This window comes from Mirounga leonina, unplaced genomic scaffold, assembly GCF_011800145.1.
Source record: "Mirounga leonina isolate KUSES-001 unplaced genomic scaffold, KU_Mleo_1.0 Mir_177, whole genome shotgun sequence".
Taxonomy (NCBI): domain Eukaryota; kingdom Metazoa; phylum Chordata; class Mammalia; order Carnivora; family Phocidae; genus Mirounga; species Mirounga leonina.
Window position 1 is genome coordinate 6,164,289 of NW_023270459.1, and position 19,327 is coordinate 6,183,615.

At 40.1% G+C, this 19,327-nt stretch overlaps 1 long non-coding RNA gene across 2 annotated transcripts in view; it reads right to left on the bottom strand.

The window, feature by feature from the left end:
• The window catches only part of LOC118022726, a 36,999-nt gene extending 24,645 nt beyond the window's left edge, over positions 1 to 12,354 (bottom strand). Inside the window, exons 1-3 of one of the 2 annotated variants that reach the window (XR_004682551.1) lie at positions 12,270 to 12,354; positions 9,325 to 9,463; positions 7,460 to 7,744 (exon numbers count right to left, since the gene is read on the bottom strand). This is a non-coding gene — a long non-coding RNA (uncharacterized LOC118022726). Of the gene's footprint in view, positions 1 to 7,459; positions 7,745 to 9,324; positions 9,464 to 12,269 lie in introns of those variants that run through there. The other variant, XR_004682552.1, reaches the window with a different exon arrangement.
• Positions 12,355 to 19,327: the final 6,973 nt, after the last annotated feature.

The following is a 19,327-nucleotide window of genomic DNA, read 5'->3' on the forward strand; positions in this document are numbered from 1 at the left end:
AAGAAGAAGAAGAAGAAGAAGAAGAAGAAGAAGAAGAAGAAGAAGAAGAAGAAGAAGGAGAAGGAGAAGGAGAAGGAGAAGGAGAAGGAGAAGGAGAAGGAGAAGGAGAAGGAGAAGGAGAAGGAGAAGGAGAAGGAGAAGAAGGAGAAGAAGATAGCAGGAGGGGAAGAATGAAGGTGGGGAAATTGGAGGGGGAGACGAACCATGAGAGGCTATGGACTCTGAAAAACAGAGGGTTCTGGAGGGGGGGTGGGAGGATGGGTTAGCCTGGTGATAGGTATTAAAAAGGGCACATTCTGCATGGAGCACTGGGTGTTATACACAAACAATGAATCATGGAACACTACATCAAAAACTAATGATGTAATGTATGGTGATTAACATAACATAATAATAAATAAAAAACTAAGCTGTTGGGGTGCCTGGGTGCGACAGTTGGTTAAGTGTCTTGACTCCTGATTTCAGCTCAGGTCATGATCTCAGGGTTGTGAGATCAAGCCCTGTGCCGGGCTCTGTGCTGGGCATGGAACCTACTTAAAATTCTCTCTCTTTCTCTCCTTCTGCCCCGAATCCCTCCTTAAAACAAAACAAAACAAAACAAAACAAAAACTGTCAATTTTATTGCTCCTTTGGAAGATGATATATTTTTTCTTTTCTCTAGATACTTTTCAGATTTCTCGTCATCTTAAATTTTAGCATCTTCACTATGATGTGCCTATGTGTGGCTTTCCTTGCATATAGGCTGCTTTAAATCCATTCTCTCTTTCCTTTTGCTCTGGGACCCCAATTATATGACATTAAACATTTTCAACATGTCTTTTACATTGTTTTCTGTTTTCCCTCTTTCCCTATTTCTACCCCTTGTCAACCTGGCACCCACGGCATCTCTTAAACCAAGTGAATCTTCAAATAAAGACAATCATAATTCCACCTAACATGATACAACTATTCTGCATACAACTGAAAACCCATTAGCCCCTTTCCCAGAAAAGGGGGTTAAGTCCTTGAGTGATGTTTACCCTTCTCCTTGATATCCTGTAACTTAAATACTATGATTTCAAATGAACAATACTCAAATAGTATAATATAAAGTGAATACACCTTATGTTACATTAAAGAGAATAAGAGGGAGGAAAACAAAGGCATTTGCTACACACACGTACACACACACACGCACACACATGTTCATAACGAAATCAGGAGGAAATATTCATGACAACGACAGTCATCATTTCTGTAATCAGCTCTGTGGTAACTACCTTCTTCTGCTACTGTTTTTATATTACCTTTGCCTTCAGCAAGCACCTCAGCTGGTCCTGATTCTTTACCTGGTGGGGTGACCCAAACCTTCATTTCTGAAGGGTCTGAGCCATTAGTAGTCCTGCCTGGATTGGGCTGTAGTTTTCCATTGACCTTTTGATCCCAGGGCATGGTAATACTAAGAGATGCCCTAAGGGATCTCCTTTATTCCAGACATACTCTTCCTTACCTCCCTGGTGGAGTACACTCCAACTTCCCCTTGGTGATCAGAATCAATCACCCCAGCCAACACAGTAACTCCTTTCTTTGCCTGTTGATTCAAAGGAACAAGGAGTCCAAAGTGGCCAGGTGGCAGTCTTAATATCCAGTTCAATGGAATCATTGTGTGTCTTGGTGAAAGCTTCCCTCCCTTTGGAACTAACACCTCTGGACCAGAGCACACATTTGTGGGAACAGGAAACAAACATTTTGCTAGTAGGTCACCAGGGGTAATACTAAGTGGTACCACTCCCATTTCTTCGCCTTGATTCCTGGACCTGTGAATCCTGGCTGTGGGGGAAATAGCACCACATATAGGATGCTGACTCAGAGTACTTACACTCTTCTTGAGAACCCCACAAGATTTTGCCACCTAGTTGGTGTTGTGATTGAGTCTTCGAAGGCCATTCTATCATTTTATCAAACCAGCTACTTCAAGATGGTGGGAAGCATGGCAAGACGAGTGAAATCCACGAGCATGGGCCCATTGCAACAATTATGTTGCTGTCAGTGAGTTCCTAGATCAGAAGCAATGCTGTGTGGAATACCATGATGGTGGATAAGGCATTCTGTTAGTCCACAGATGGTAGATTTGGTGGAAGCATTGTGCACAGGGAAAGAAAAGCCACATTCCCAGAGAAAATGTCTACTCCAGTAAGATTTTATTTATTTATTTTTATTTATTTATTTGAGAGAGAGAGCATGAGCAGGGAGAGGAGCAGAGGGAAAGAGACAAGCAGACTCTACGCTGAGTGTGGAGCCCAATGCAGGGCTTGATCCCATGACACTGAGATCATGATCTGAGCTGAAATCAAGAGTTGACGCTTAACTGACTGAGCCACCCATTCGCCCCTACTCCAGTAAGAACAAAACACTGCTTCTTCCATGTTGAAAGTGGTTCAATGAAATCAGCCTGCCATCAGGTAGCCAGCTGACCACCCTGGAGGACAGTGCCATAGCATGTTGGTCTCTGTTGGCAGACTGGGAACTCAGTGGCGGCCTTAACCTGTTTGGCCTTGGTGAGTGGGAAGCCATGTTGCTGAGCCCATACATAACAAATTAACCCCAAATTTTGCAGCTTAAAACAAGAAACACTTATGATTTCATGGTTTCTGTGGGTCAGGAATCCACACGTGGCTTAGCTGGGTAGCTCTGATTCAAGGTTATCTCCTGAATTCAGACTGTCATCTATGACGATGGCCTCATCTGGAGGCTCAGCTGGGGAAAGATCAAAGTCCAGTGGCAGATTGTTACAGGATTCAGATCCCTGAGTTGTTGGGATCTGAATTGTTGGACTAAGACCTCCTTGCCACATGAGCCTCTCCACTGAGCAACTCACAATATGGCAACAGCTTCCTTCACAGTGAGAAAATACGAGAGAGAGAGAACCCGGGAGGGAAGCCAGTCTTTTGCCACCTAATATCAGAAGTGACATTTTTATCACTTTTGTCATATTTTATTCACTAGAAATGAGTCATGAGGCTCAGTCCATACTTGGGAGTGGGGAGGTGACTAACCAGGGGCATGAATACCAGGAAGCAAAAATGACTGAGGGCCATCTTAGTCTCTACCTACTATATATGTCTTCTTTTGTGTCTGGCTTCTTCTGCGCAATATTATTTTTGTGAAATTTGTTCATATTGTTTCTCTGGTTATGGATAATTCATTCTTATCACTATATGTAGTATTTCACTGATTTATCCACTCAGTGGTTGAGGGGCATTTGGTATAGTTTTCAGGTTGGCACTATTATAAATAGTGCTGTTAGGAAATATTTTAGTACATACCTTTAGGTGAACATTTGTGTGCATTTCTGATGGATATATAGCTAGGAGGAGAATTGCTGGGCCATAGGCATGCACATGTTTGGCTATAACAGATATGGCCAAACTATTTTCCCAAAGTGGTTGTCATAAATGATATTGAATGAGGTTGGGCATCTTTTCATATGTTTATTGACCACTTGGATATCATCTTTTATGATTGTCTTTTCAAGTATTTTGCCCACTTTTCCATTAAGTTGTCTGAGTTTTTCTTATTGGGTTTGGAGATCTTCACATAGTCTGTGTATGAGTCTCTCTGCTATATTTATGGATATATCTTTCCCCACTTTTGTGTGTTATCATTCTCCTAATACTTTGTTTCAAATTTTAATATACTCAACTTTCTCAATTATTTTTTCTTATGGTTACTACTTTTTATGCCCATGCCTACTTTGAGGTCATAAAGATATCCTCTTCTTGTTTCCTTTAAAAACTTGATTGTTTTACATTTGCATTTAGATATCCAATCCATCTGAATTTGATTTTCATGTTGGTGAAATAGAAGGAAAAAAATGTATTTTTTTCTGTATAAATATCTGATTGGCTAACATCATTTGTTAGAAGGATAATTCTTCCTTGGGTGTCTGGGTAGCTCAGTCAGTTAAGCATCTGCCTTCAGCACAGGTCATGATCCCAGGGTCCTGGGATGGAGCCCCGCATCGGGCTCTCACTCAGAGGGGAGTCTGCTTCTCCCTCTCCGTCTGCCCCTTCCCGCCACTTTTGCTCTTGCTTGCTCGCTCTCGCTCTCTCAAATAGATAAATAAAATCTTTTTTTTAAAGAAAAAATAATCCTTCTTTCCCCACTGCACTACTCCATAGCCTTTGTCATAAATCAGTTGTTGGTATGTGTGGCTGTTTCTGGATTCTACATAATTTTCCACTGGTTCATTTGTCCTTGTGCCAATACCATACTGTCTTAATTATTACAGCTTTAAATAGGTTTTGATATTTAATAATATAAGTCCTTGGCTTTATTCTTTCTCAAAATTACCTTGACTATTCTTGGCCCTTTACATTTCCATATAATTTTAGAATAAGCCTACCAATTTTAGTAAATACATACACACAAATCTGGGATTTTAACTGGCATGACACTGAATTTATAGATTACTATAGTGTAGAATTAAATATTTATTATGTTGAGTTTTCTTTTTTCAGATTTATTTATTTATTTGCGAGAGAGAGAGAGAGGGAGAGATAGAGCACCCGCGCCCATGGTGGGGAAGAGGCAGATAGAGAGGGAGAGAGAGACTCAAGCTGAGAGAGACTCTGTGCTCAAGCCGAGAGAGACTCTGTGCTCAATCTCACGACTCTGAGTTCATGACCTGAGCCAAAACCAAGAATGGACCACTTAACCAACTGCACCACCCAGGTGCCCCTATGTTGAGTTTTCTAATCCATGAGCATCTCCTGTCTTTTCATATCCTTAGATCTTTTAAATTTTTCTAAATAATGTTTTGAGTTGTTGGGGTAAAATTATAGCACTTGGAATCTCTCCTTAGATTTATTTGTAGAGGGTTGATGTTTTTATGCTATTACATGTGACTTCTTATTTGTTGCTGATACACACATGCAAAAATGTTTTATATTGAACTTGATGTAATAACTTCCTTTAAATTCACATGTGAATTGTAATAGTTTGCTTGTAGAGTCTTTTGAATTTCCTACATATACCATCATATTGTCTATAAATAATAAGAGTTTTGTGGGGGGTTTTCTATTAGTTATACCTTTAATTTCTAAAGTTGTAACTTTAATAGCCTCTTCTTGCCTTATTTTTGTAGCTAGGACTTCAATCAATTATTTTAAAGTCCATTTCTGATAATCACAATATTATGGATCACTTGAGGACCTGCTTATACTACTTCCTATCTACTATTTTCTTTTTCTTTCATTTTTAAATTTTATTTATTATTGTCTATTTTTCTACATGCTTTCTATTTTCTTTTGGTTTTGGTTATAACTAATAGACATCCTGGTAATATTAGCTTGAATACAATTACTATGTATGACAAATTATGTAAATAGTTTGACAGTCTGGTGAATGTTATCATCCTTCAAAGAGGATTTAATTTTGCCTCCTGGCAGGCAAGTAGAGAAAAGCTAATTACCTTAATCTAGTTTGGGATTGAAAGATGTCTAAGGTTGTATTCAGTTTTTTGAGAAGGGTGTCTATTTCCAGTTTACCCTTTTTGAGTGTAGCCCCTCCTGGATTTTAAGTGAAAGTTTAAATTTTTGGTTTCCCAGATTCCTAGTTGTTTTTCTATTTCTATTTCTGTTGGGCAGCCCACCTCCATAATATTTTGAATCAGGAAATGCTTCATGTAGAAAAGAACTGCAGAATGTTGGGCTCATCTCAGCTAGGACTCTGACCCTCATTATCAGAAATGGTAAATGACTGACATGATTAATTTTTTAGGTATAAGCTCAATATGCTTACTACAAATAGGGAGAACAGAAAAGAGTATAAAGTAAGATAGTGGTCATATGCCCACAAATCAAAATCGCCTTTTAAATTACTTTTATTATAGAAATGATGCACACCTATTGAAATATGAATATAATACAGAAATGTATGAAGCAAAAAGTGGAAGTTCCCTCTACTTTCTGCCCGTTTATCCCAGTTCTTACTCCACAGGGGTAATCATTGAACTAATCTGGGTTATGTGAGTGTATGTTTGCACATGTGTGTTCTCAATTTTTAAAATGAGAATATACCATTCTGTAACTTTATTTTCAATTAGCAATATGTCCTGGACATAATTTCACGTCCCTGTATACAGATCTACTTCATTTCTTTTGATAACTATACAGTGTTTTGTGGTAATGAAGATATCATAACTTATTAGAACATTTATTGATGGACATTTATAATATTTCTGATATTTTGCTTCTACAAACACTGCTGCAATGAGTATCTTTGAACATATATAATTGCTATGTTGTGTGTGTTTGTGTGTAATTGTATTTTTTCTGTAGAATAGATGTCTAGAAGTGGTATGTGTGGGTCAAAGGGTACATATTTACATTTGGATAGGTAATGGCAAATTTACCCTATAAAATTCATGTTATCTTTTTAATTACCTTTGTTTGTTATAATGTGAATATACCAGGTAACTGGGTCACCAGAAAGGACTACAGATTCTTTTGTTCTTTTATCAGTTTTGGTCTAGACAAGGATTAGCAAACTATGGCCTGTGGGTCAAATGTGGCCTGCAGCCTGTTTTTACAGGCCCATGAGCTAAGAATAATTTTTACATTTTAAGTTTTTGTAAAAAAATAAATAAGAAGAATATGCCCATGATGAAAAAGTTTAGTGACCACTGGGCTAAAGTGTCCTTTTTATGCTTTAATGTGCTTTGAATGCTAGGAAACTAGCTTCTGAAATAGAGTTGAAGCTACATCCCTAACAAGATCCTAGGTCATACAACTTCCTCTGGTCCATAGACCATACTTAGAGCAGTAAGAGTTTAGAGCTTACTTTGGACATTAGAGCTGTAATGTCCAAAAAAACTAGCATTTGAAATGTGACTAGTGCAACTAAGGAACTACATTTTCAATTTTATTTCATTTTAAGTAATTTATATTTAAAATTTTGAACCAATACATGATTCAGTGATTGGAAACATTTTTTAAATGTTGGTATGTGAATCTATTTTTCAATATCAATTTTATGAAATTTAAATACAGATCAATTATTTCCAATAAAAATTTAGTGTCCAAATGGAGATGTGTTCTAAGTATAAAATGCATACCAGATTTTGAATACTTTGTACAAAAAACCCTGAAATTTCACAATGCATATATATATATATACACATATATCAAATCACTATATTGTACACCTTAAACTTATAGAATGTTAAATGTCAGTTATATCTCAAAAAGACTGCGGAGGGTGGGGGAGACTATAAACCAACTCTGTAATAATTATTATATTGATTTCATGTTGAAATATTTTTTTTTGTATATTTGTGTAAGTTAAAATTCATTAATTTCAATTGTTTCTTTTTACTTTTTAAATATAGCTATCAGAAAATTTTAAACTACATATGTGGCTCATAGTCTATTTCTCTAAGACAGCACTGGTCTAGAGTGGCCCAGGCCTGTGTTCCTGAATGCATTCATTAGCCAAGGAACAGGGTTCTATTAGCCAAGGAGTGGGTGGCATAATGGGAGAAGCTAGCTCATGGAAAATGTTGTACAGAAAATAATTTATTGATGAAAATTATCCATTTGTCTAGAGATTCTCAGGTGAAAAAAGAACTCTGAAAAAATCCATCTTTCTCCCCAATGGCATGGTATACTTACCCATCGTGGAAATGACGCTTCAATGCTGTGCATTTCTGTGTATTCCCCTTTGAACGATGAGTGAAATCTAGACCATCCTGAAAATAGTGAGCCTAGTGGGTGTCATGAAAGATCAAAGTAAGTTTGGGTGCCTTGCCCAAAGCCAGGAAAATACAGCAAATGTTTCCTAAGAATGTCTGTAACCAGAAGACTTGAAAAAACTTTGAAAGTCAAACTATAAGCAAAGAGAAAAGGGATAAAAAGGAAAAAGGAACAACAGGAAGGAATTCTGAAGAACAGATTCTACCAGCCACCTGGAATCTTCTGTGGGACAATCCTAATTTTAATTGATGGGGTAAACACATACTTATCATAATTGAAGGTGTGTATTCAACCCAGTCCACAAGTGTTTGACTCAAAGACCAGCTAAGTTCTAAAACCTGAAGGACTAAAATAAAAGGTGGAAATGATGTAGAAGAAGGAAATGGAAAAATTTTATAGTTACTCTACTGATTCAGTTTCTTCCCTCTCCTTTCCCTAAAATATCTATTTATGTATTCTTTTTAAAAAATGCAAATAAATCCTTTTGAAAAAAAAATTAGAAGAATGCTTCACTTTACAGAACTTTTCCTCACTAAGTATTCATATCAGGACCTCCCATGAAGTAGTCTTTGAACAGAGCATCCACTTAGCATATAGGAGAATCTCACTGTCATGACCACCACTTGTGAAAGAAGAGTCGAACGTAAGGATGACAACTTTGAGATTAGAAATAAATTAATAGGGAAGTATAACTCGATTTGCCAAAAGAAAATTACTTGTATGGAGACTCCAAAGCATTTATTGATGACATAAAGTGAAATAAAATTGGGGAGATTGGGATAAAAATGGATGGTATGGATTTTTTACTCTTCTGGACGCGATCTATTCTCAAAAGGTCAGACAGGACAGGGAGGCAATATACCAGAAGGTGATAGTATCTTAGGGATTAGTTAAAAACTACTTAACATTTTTAAAATCAAACCCATGTCTGAAGCCACATAAGACAAATTAAGTTCACAAGACACCAAGCTGGAAGGTGCTGCCAAGGAAAAGTGCTAGTGGGTCTTTTTTTGCTAGTGGGTCTTTGGGTGAACTCTGCTCCTTTGTTATCCCTCATTTATTCTTTTGATAAGAGTATAAGATTCTTCTTTGGGGAACTAGACTGGCCTGGCCAAATTAGAGTCATAGTGATTGACTGCACATCCGCATGGACACATGACCCAGACTAGAGTGAGCAACTGACGGTCTCTCCTGGGAATTCAAAAGGGGGACGATGTCTCTTAGGAATTCAAGTGGTGACAGGAGTAACAATCAGAGAATGGTTGGAGCATCTCATCTGGACAGTAGCAGCACCCTGAACAGACTTATCAATAGGTTCCTGTTCTCCAGGGTCCTGGAGTTGCCCTGGTTGCTGTCCTTTACAAGGCTGTCCTGTTTTTCCTTGGATTCTATGAGCTCCTCCAAATCTTTTCAGTAGATTGTTTGCTTTAAATCAACCAGACTCAGTTTCTGTTGCTTGTAAACAAAGAGCCTGCAGCATTCTGGACTTACACAATGGGAAAATATACAAAGAGGTAACTTAGCCCATCTCCAGATTATCATTTGGCAGAATTAGATATAAATGATCTCAGACAGGTAGAATCTGACCTACCTATGTGGAAATAGTGTATTCCACACTGTCACCTATTAAGAAGCTGAATGTTAGGCTCAGTTGGTTAAGCGTCCAAATCTTGATCTCAGCTCAGGTCTTGATCTCAGGGTTGTGAGTTTGGGCCCCACGCCGGAACTTGCTAAAAACAAACAAACAAACAAACAAACAAACAAAACTGAATGTACCTACCAAGAAGTTCTTCCATTTAAATTCTCAATTTAATTCATTCATTCAATGCTATCATCTCATGACATATTTATTAAATTTTAGGGATCAAGAATGGTAAAATGTTGACACAGTGAGGAGTACATGAGTGTTCATTATACTATTTTCTCTACTTTTGTCGAGTTTGAAAATCTCTATAAGTTGTTCTTTTTTAAATGCTTATTATGTGTATAAATATGGTAGTATTATGGGACGCACAAGACAAGGTCTCATCTTCAAAGAATGCAAAAGGTAAAAGAATGAACAGAATATTCTTGGCCCATGCAGAAAAGCTTTCATGAACACAAGCCTAGACTCAGGGTCCCTTGGATACACATGAATATCTTGGAGGGACTTATACTGGCATGAGGAAACCAAATGAGCACACAAATAATAAAGACGAGTGCATTTTGTAAGGTGAGTATTGGGGCTGTGTGTTAGCTACTCACAAGGCTCCAAATTTTTTTATTTATTTTTATTTTTTGAGAGAGAGCGAGCACTTGCAAGCGGGGGGAGGGGCAGAGGGAGAGAGAGAATCCCAAACAGACTCCTCGCTGAGCACAGAACCAACCACGGGGCTCCATCTCATGACCCTGAGATCATGACCTGAGCCAAAATCAAGAGTTGGACGCTTAACTGACTGAGCCACCCAGGCGCCCCCAAACTCCAGCTTTAATGTTAGAGGATGTGCTACTTATGTTAAACTGATTGAGAATGGCTTGCTGGTGGGGCTCTGCTCCTGAGGATAAATGGAGTTACAGAAATGGTTTACTAGAACATCTCTGGGCAGGGGTGGTACAGGGGAAGGTGCTCTGAATGTACATATAAGGCCTCGACCAATAAGCCTCTTAGGTTGGGGAATGATATCTCCAAGCAAGAGCCGGTGACAGATAATCTGCCTTCTGAGGTGCACGGGTCCTCTTACCCATAGGGTTAGCATAGCTTAGTGGTAAGAATAGGCATTGTCATCGGATGACGTGGGTTTAGATCCTGACTCCACTCCCTCTCTCCTTTTTTTAATTTTTCAAAAAAATTTTTGATTGTGGTAAAATGCACATGACAAAATTTACCATTTTTGCCCTTTTTAAGTGTGTGATTCACATCGCTAGGCAACCAATCTCCAGAAGTCTTTTCATCTTGTAAAACGGAAACTCTATACCCATTAAACAACAGCTTTCCACCCCTACCCACCACCGTTCTTCTTTCTGTCTCTCTAAATTTGGCTACTCTAGGTCCCTCGTATAGGTGGAACCATACGTCATTTGTCTTTGTGCAGCTGTCTTATTTCACTTAGCATGATGGCCTCAAGGTTCATCCAGGTTATAACATGTGTCAGACTTTCCTTCCTTTTGAAGGCTGAGTAATATTCCATTGTATGGCTAGACCACATTCTGTATACCCATTTATCCATCAATGGATATGTGGCTTGCTTCCACCTGTTGGCTACTGTGAATAACGTTGCTGTGAATACGGGTGTAGAAATATCTGAGACCCTGATTCCAGTTCTTTTGATGCTGTCCCCGGAGGTAGAATTGCTGGATCATGTGGTAATTCTATTTTTAATTTTTTGAGGAACCATACATTCCCACCAGGGATGTGTCAGCGTTCCAGTTTCACTACATCCTCGATGACACTTGCTGTCTTCCTTTTTTAAAAATGGCTGTAGCCACCCAAGTAGGCAAGCTGGGATGTTCTAACACTCACATCTGATTTGGAAAGTGTAAATCTAGGACCTGCGGCAGAGGGTTCTGAAAGTAGCCACAATGGGTGGTCGGGATTGGAGAGGTCCCTGCGGGAGAAGGTCACAGACTAGCTAGTGCCAGAGAACCTGAAAGAGCCGGCAAGAACCATGGCTGCCCAGATGAGGGAAGGGCAGTAGGGCCACACCCAGAAAACCGTGCTTGGCTGGGGCTGCTTTCTACCACAAGTATGTAGGGAAAAGGCTGCCAGAGTGTAAAGAGGAACCAAAGTTATTAAAAGAATGGAGGAATTGGTCCATAGCAAAGACGAAAGCTCCAAGGGGTAGTTTGGGTCATTGGTGTCCACTGTTTACAAATACACAGTGGGCAAAACCAGCACAGGAATTCTTTCTTGAAGAAAAGAAAAGCGTTAAGGAGGGGAAAATATCCTTGTACGATCACAAAGACTTAAAAAAGAAGAGTCTGGGTTCAATATTAGACAAAAATACTAAGATAAAGCCATACCAGAAAGTGAGGAAGTGCTATTTTTGGAAATCCCTCTGCTGAAAGTAGCTTTGTCTTATTGAAGGGAAAGTTCAGTCTTTCTACAGGTCAGTCAAATCACTGAAGAATGTTCCATCTCTGGCTTCTTGAATATATATGTACTATATATATATATGTATATATATAAATTATATATATATAAGTATATATATATGTATATATATAAATTATATATATAAGTATATATATATACTTAAAGTATATAAATATATATACTTGTATATAAATATTAAAAAGTATATAAATATATATTTAAATAGATATTTTATATATATTATATATATATATATATTAACTTTGTCATTCAAAGCAAACATTTCCCTGTTCCAAATTGAGTTCAGAAAACTCTCAAATTCCGAATTCAGCATGTCTGAAATTGAGCTCTTACGTTTCCTCCCCTCCCACCCTAGGTCTTTAAAAACTTCCGCTGGCTGCAAGGCTTTCCCTGCCCGGGTAAGGCAGGTAGAGTCACCTCCGCTCCTCCTCCTCCTCACTTACCCAGTTGGGTGGTTTCTTCCAAATGGCTTTCCGAATCTGCCTCCTGCCTTCCTTCTCCGCTGCCCCAGATCTGATCCTCACCAAGCCTGATCTATATAGAGTGGCAGTGACTTCCCCTCCCATGAAGACTCCCCTCTAGTCTCCACCCTCACCCCCTCCACCTCCATGCCCACCTCCAGCACTCCCAAGCCCCAAACCCATCCACCACTCACGGCTTCCCAAAGAATAGCTCGAAACCTTAAGATGGCCGTCAAGGGAAATTAACCTTTACCCTGTAAACCACCACCACTTCCAGGACTCACCACACGTGTTTTTAAAAAGTTACATTATTGGCAAAACAATATTCTGATAGCAACAGACATTCAAGGCAAAATCTCCCACAATCCCGTCAGCGATCTAAATCAATATTTCTACACATTCTTGTCCATATGCTCAGTCCATGTTGGCAGATTCGTAGTCATGTTGATAGAATTTTTTATCTTCCTATTTTACTTAACGTGACATTGTGAACAATTTTCCATTTTGTTACAACCTTTATTCTAATCTGCCCTTTGATTTCTGATATTGCAAACAGTTGCTAAAATGCCATCTTGGGGTAAATATACTTCCAGGCTGGTAATTTTATACCTATAAGATAGATTCTTAATAGTGTCATTTCTGCATCAAAAGGGACATGTAAGTTAATTTTAATAGACATTGCCAGATTATTTCCCCGGAGCATTGCTGCAATTCATGTTTCTACCAACAATGTGCAAGAGAATCTGGTTTCATACATTCTCACCAGCCACTCTTTTATTTGTCCCTACCTCATGAGCTTAGAGGAAAGAAGGTTACCTCAGTTTCTTCACATGCTTATTGGCTCTTTGAATTTCTCTTCCTGTGAAAAGCCTGTTAAATCCCTGGCTCATTTTTCTATTGGATTCTTTGTGTTTTTCCTCCCAAGTTGAGGATCTTCACATGTGGTGGATCTTCACTTTTCGTCTACCTTGTGCATTCCAAGGACTTTTACAGCATAGATCTCTCGTGCCCCTTTTCGTCCTAGTCAGAAAGCTAAATACCCCTCATCATGTCACTGGAGGATGCATCCAATTTGCTGCATCCTTGGGCACCTTGCTCCATTGTCCATCTCCTCCTCACCGGGCAAATGGAGTGATGCGTAAGTACCTGTGCTGGTGTGAAAGGCTGGAGGTAAAAAAGCCAGGGTCCCTGAATGAATGAAAGGGTGGGGGTGGGGCTGCAGAATGACATCACATGCCATTAGAGGGATGGAGAAGAGCTGGACCAGGCAGGAACTTGTAGGATTTATTTTAGGTGTAAGGGGAAGCTGTGAGCTGGATTGTGTTTGGGGGAGGATGTCTGTAGCCACTGGATGGAAGATGCATTGTAAGGAAGCAGGACCGGAAGCAAGGAGCCCAGCTGGGGGGATGTTGTGGTCCGGGTGAGAGTCAGTGGTTTGGACTAGGGTAGTGGCCCTGGGCATGAGGAGAGCCTGATACATTCATGTTGAGTCATAATGAAGGGTAATACGGTCAATAGATTATGCTAAGAGAACAGACATGGAGAAGCAAGAGAAAAGGAGATGTAGGGATTGACTCCTGGGACTTGGGCTTGAATAAGTGGAGAGAAGGAGCAGGTCGGGTGGGGCATTCAGAGGGAAAACAAGGTCCAGTCTTAGACCGGCCAACTCTGAGATCCATGGACAGGTGAGATGTTAGAGGATGGAGCTCAGACTTGGCAGCAGGCTGGAGGCACAGATCTGCAACGAAACAGCAAATCGATGGTATTTAATGCCAGAGGAGAGGATGAGGTCCCCCAGGACAAGAGCACAGAGAGAGAAGATGGGGTGGCTCTGCCTGAACCAGCCAAGTGGAAGCTCGAAGGGATACAGCATCACTTCCGTCAGAGGAGGAGCCGATAAAGGAGATGGAGAAGCAGCAGATTGAAGCTGAAAGAAGAAAGTGTTCCAACACGAGAGGGTGGAGATGCTGCTGGGAAGGGAAAGCAGGTGAGGGCCAAGGGCTAACTGCAGAGTCTGGCTGGAAGGCACCTGCCCAGAGCAGTTTCAGGAACACACCTGTGCTGTGGGGAGTATACTGGACTACGTGGGCAAACTGATGAAGGTGAGGAAGTAGAGTTGGTGCATGGAGACAACTCTGTCAAGAGACTCAGCTGTGAATAAAGAGTTGAGAAATACGGAGGTGGGTGGAGAGGGTGTGGAGTCGAGAGAGAGAGGCACCTGATTTCCTTAAGTGGGGAGAGGAGTGCGTGGTTGAATGCTCATGGACGGGCCCCTGGGTGGGTGGTGGGGAGCAATGAGTCCAGAGCAGGAAGAAAGGCCTGGACCTGGGCCAGGAGGAAGCCACCTGCCTGGTCACAATGGAGGGGAGGAGGGCGAGACAGGCAGGTGAGGGGGTCCTATCCGGTGGGACTAGAGTGGGGTGTTGGCACAGTTAAGACACAGGAAGGGGAGCAAGAGGGGAATGGGGGGGTTTCAATGAGAAGAATTTATAGAGCGGAAGAAAAGACATGGTCCTTAGGTTGCTAAGAAGAGTGAAGAAAGAGCCCATCTCATGAAATTCAGAATACCGAAAATAAAGAGAAAATCCTTCAAAACAGAGCCGGGGGAGAGGGATTACCGGAGTCCCCACACTGGAGTGACCATTGTGTTAGCCTTGTGTCTCACCGGATACACTGGTCACTATGACGCAATGGAACACCGCATAGATCGTTCTGGAAAAATTTGTTTTTAAACCCAGAACTCTACACCAAGTCTGAGTAACACCCAAATGGAAGACACAAAATAAAGACATCTTTAAGTCATCCAAAGATTCATAAAGTTACTCCCAGACAGTCCTGAACATTTGCTAAAAGATGAATTCCAGCAAGTCAGAAAATGAATCCATGAGAAAGATACACTATACTAAAACCAGCGTCAAGCAAAGAATCGGAGGTAGAGGGGGTGCTTATAATTAAATATAAATATTTTTTTTAATTTTTAAAAAAGATTTTATTTATTTATTTATTTATTAAGCGGGGTGGGGAGGGGTAGAGGAAGGGGGAGAAGCAGACTCCCCACTGAGCAGGGAGCCCAATGTGGGCCTCGATCCCAGGACCCAGGGATCATGACCTGAGCCGAAGGCAGACTCTTAACAGACCGAGGCACCCAGGCGCCCGTAATTAAATATAAATAATTGCTGGCTATTTTTTTTTTAAGACAGTCTGAAACTCAAGCTCAGATCAGTTAACATGAAAGATGGTGGGGAAGAGAGGGAGGAAGGAAGTGAAAGCTCAGTTCTTCATCTTGTTCAGGGGAGGATATAGATACTGATAGAAAATGTGGGTTAAAAAATGTAATCATAATCCTAGAAGAAGAGATGACGTATAAATTCTATATATTTCTAATTCCCAGAAGGAAAAGAATGAAATGAAGAGGGGCGCCTGGGTGGCTCAGTCGTTAAGCATCTGCCTTCGGCTCAGGTCATGATCCCAGGGTCCTGGGATCGAGGTCCACATGAGGCTCCCTGCTCCACGGGAAGCCTGCTTCTCCCTCTCCCACTCCCCCTGCTTGTGTTCCCGCTCTCGCTGTCTGTCAAATTAAAAAAAAAAAAAATCTAGAATGAGATGAAGAAAATTCCATTAACTCAAAGCAAGTGAAAGATTTTTTTAATGAAAAAAAAGATTTAAAAAATATATATTTCTATTCAGAAACAGAAAGAGAAAACCCAAAAGAAGATAGTATAAACAGTTCTAAACATATCTCATTGAGGAAAGTGGATGAGTGACTTATTAGAAAAACAAGAAAATTTCTGAGCCAGGTTGCCTTCTCTTTTCCACCCCAGTTGGGTGGTATTGAGGAACACGTCTAAAACTCTCTTTATTAATAAATATACCAATTACTACGGCTGCATAATAAATTACTCCAAAACTTAGTGGCAGGAAACAACCATTTATTTTGCTCATAACTTCTGTGAAGCAGGCATTGGGACAGGATACAGCAGAGATGGCCCGTCTTTTCTCCTGATGTTCGGGCCTCAGTTTGAAGACTCCAAAGCTGGGTTGGCAGTTGGTGCTGGCTGTGGCCTGGGAGCACTCCCTTGCCCCTCATGTGGGCCTCTCCACGTGGCCTGGACTTCCTCACAACATGGGGGCTGAGTTCTAAGAGAAGCATCCTAACAGGAAAACAGCCAAGTGGAAGCTCGAAGTGACCCAGCATCACTTCCGTCAGAGGAGAGGGATGGTTTGGTGAGTCACTGAGGTGAGCTCATATTCCAGGGGAGGAAAATTAGACTCCACCTTTCATGAGAGAATTTTGTTAAAGAGTTTGGGGACATGTTTTTCAAAGTGGAATTCTTTATGATAAAATTTTAAATGTCTTATATAAACAAACTTTATTTTTTTGAAAAAGATTTTATTTATTTTTTTAGAGAGAGAGAGAATGTGCATGAGCCGGGGGAGGGGGGTGGAGGGCAGAGGGAGAAGCAGACTCCCCACTGAGTGGGGAGCCCGATGCGGGACTCGATCCCAAGACCTCGGGATCATGACCTGAGCCGAAGGCAGATGCTTAACCAACTGAGCCACCCAGGTGCCCTTTGTATAAACAAACTTTAAAACTTTAATTTTGTAGCAAAACAAAGATAACATACAGCTAGCTATACATACCGACATTTAAACAACATTAGTTTTAGTGATTTATCATTAACAAACTCTTTGTGAAGTTTTGCAAGTTTCCTTTTTTCTGGTTCTCAGATCAGGCAAATGGATGAGAACTACAATCAAGAAAATCTAACTCTTTGCTATTTACAAGAGATATGGACAAAACAAAATCCAAGGATAAATAAAAAGGATAAAAAATGTTTTAAAGGGTTGTAAAAAAAAATATGCCAGATATCTTAAGAAAAATAACTCAGAGTGAAAATATTGGGGAATCCAAATTCATTAACCTTACAAGTAATCAGGAAAACAGAAGTTAAAACAATGAGATATCAAACAAATAAAATTTAAAAGTACTAACAATGTCTGTGGTTTGCACGGGTGTAGGGAAGCATATATATATATATTCACTACTGGTGGACAGGTGAAATTTTACCGCTTTTTTAGAGGACAATTGACAGTATCTGCCAAATTTTAGGCCCTATCCCCTTCAACCCAACAATTCCCCTATTACGTATTCAGCCTACCTACACCTTTACTGATGCAATACTTTGTAAATACTCTGCAGTATTTCTATAAAAGGAAGATCTATACATAATGACACGGAAGGATTTCCAAAACACAATGTTAAATGAAAAAAAGCAAGCAGCAAAACAATACATACAGCATGAGTCCTCCTATTTTTTAAATTCCAGAACTAAGTTATGAATCTACATCTTGTTTATGTTCATGCATATGCACGTACAAAGAAAAATGTGAAGAAAGATTTTCATTAAGCTGATAACAGCAACTTCCTCTCAGGACTGCAGTATGATTAGAATTTGGGGATAGGTGGCAATTTAGTGTTTTGTCCCTTTACATCCTGCTCTATGTTGAGTGTCTTAAGTGTGAAATATACATATATTAGCTGTATAATTTTTTTTTAAAGATTTTATTTATTTATTCATGAGAGACAGAGAGAGAGAGAGGCAAAGGGAGAAGCAGGCTACCAAGGAGCAGGGAGCCCGATGTGGGACTCGATCCCAGGACCCCGGGATCATGACCCAAGCCGAAGGCAGACGCTCAACCATCTGAGCCACCCAGGAGCCCCTATTAGCTGTATAATTTTAAAAATTAAAAATAAAATGAACTTTTTCCTTGTTTTGTAATTTTATTCGTAACCGCTTTAGTGAGATGTAATTTGCATACCATACAATTCACCCATTTAAAATGTACAATTTGGGGCGCCTGGGTGGCTCAGTCATTAGGTGTCTGCTTTCGGCTGGGGTCATGGTCCTGGGGTCCTGGGATCGAGCCCCGCTTTGGGCTCCCTGATAACTGGGAAGCCTGCTTCTCCCTTTCCCGCTCCCCCTGCTTGTGTTCCCTCTCTCACCGTGTCTCTGTCAAATAAATAAAGTCTTTAAATAAATAAATAAATAAATAAATAAAATGTACAATTTGACGATTCTTATATTAGCAGAGTTGTTCCACCATCCTCGTGATTACAGAACATTTTCTTAAGCCTCAAAAAAAGCCACATACCCTTTAGCTACCACCCCCACCCCCATCCTCCCATCTTCCCAGTCCTAGGTAACCACTAATCTATTTTGTGTCTCCATAGATTTGCCTATTCCGCACACTTCGTATAAATGGAATCATATAATATGTGGTCTCTTGTAACTGGCTTCTTTCCCTTAGTATAATGTTTTCTTTTTCTCTTTTTTAAGATTTTATTTATTTATTTGAGAGAGAGAGAGCACAGAGGGAGAGTGAGGGGGAGAAGCAGATTCCCCGCAGAGCAGAGAGCCTGACACGGGACTCGATCCCAGGACCCTGAGATCAGGACCTGAGCTGAAGGCAGATGCTTAACCGACTGGGGATAGGTGGCAATTTAGTGTTTTGTCCCTTTACATCTGCTCTATGTTGAGTGTCTTAAGTGTGAAATATACATATATTAGCTGTATAATTTTAATTTTGTAAAAATAAATAATTTTGTAAAATACAAAAATAATTTTGTAAAAAGTGTAATGTTTTCAAAGTTCATCTGTACTGTAGCATGTCACAATACTTCATTCTTTTTATGGCCAAATAATATTCCATCGTATGGATAGACCACCTTTTGTTTATCCATTCAGCAGGTGGTGAGCATTTTGGTTGGTTCTACCTTTGGGCTATGGCAGATAATGTCACTATAAACATTCATGTACAAGTTTTTGTGAGGACATATGTTTTTATTTCTCTTAAGTATATACCAAAGTGTGGAGTTGCTCGGTCAAATGGTAGACCTATGTTTAACTTTATGAAGAACTGCCAGACTTTTCTCGTGTGGCTACATCATTTTACACCACCACCACCCACCCCCGCCCCTGGCAGCGTACGAGTGTTCCAGCTTCTCAACATTCTCATTAACAGGGGCACCTGGGTGGCTC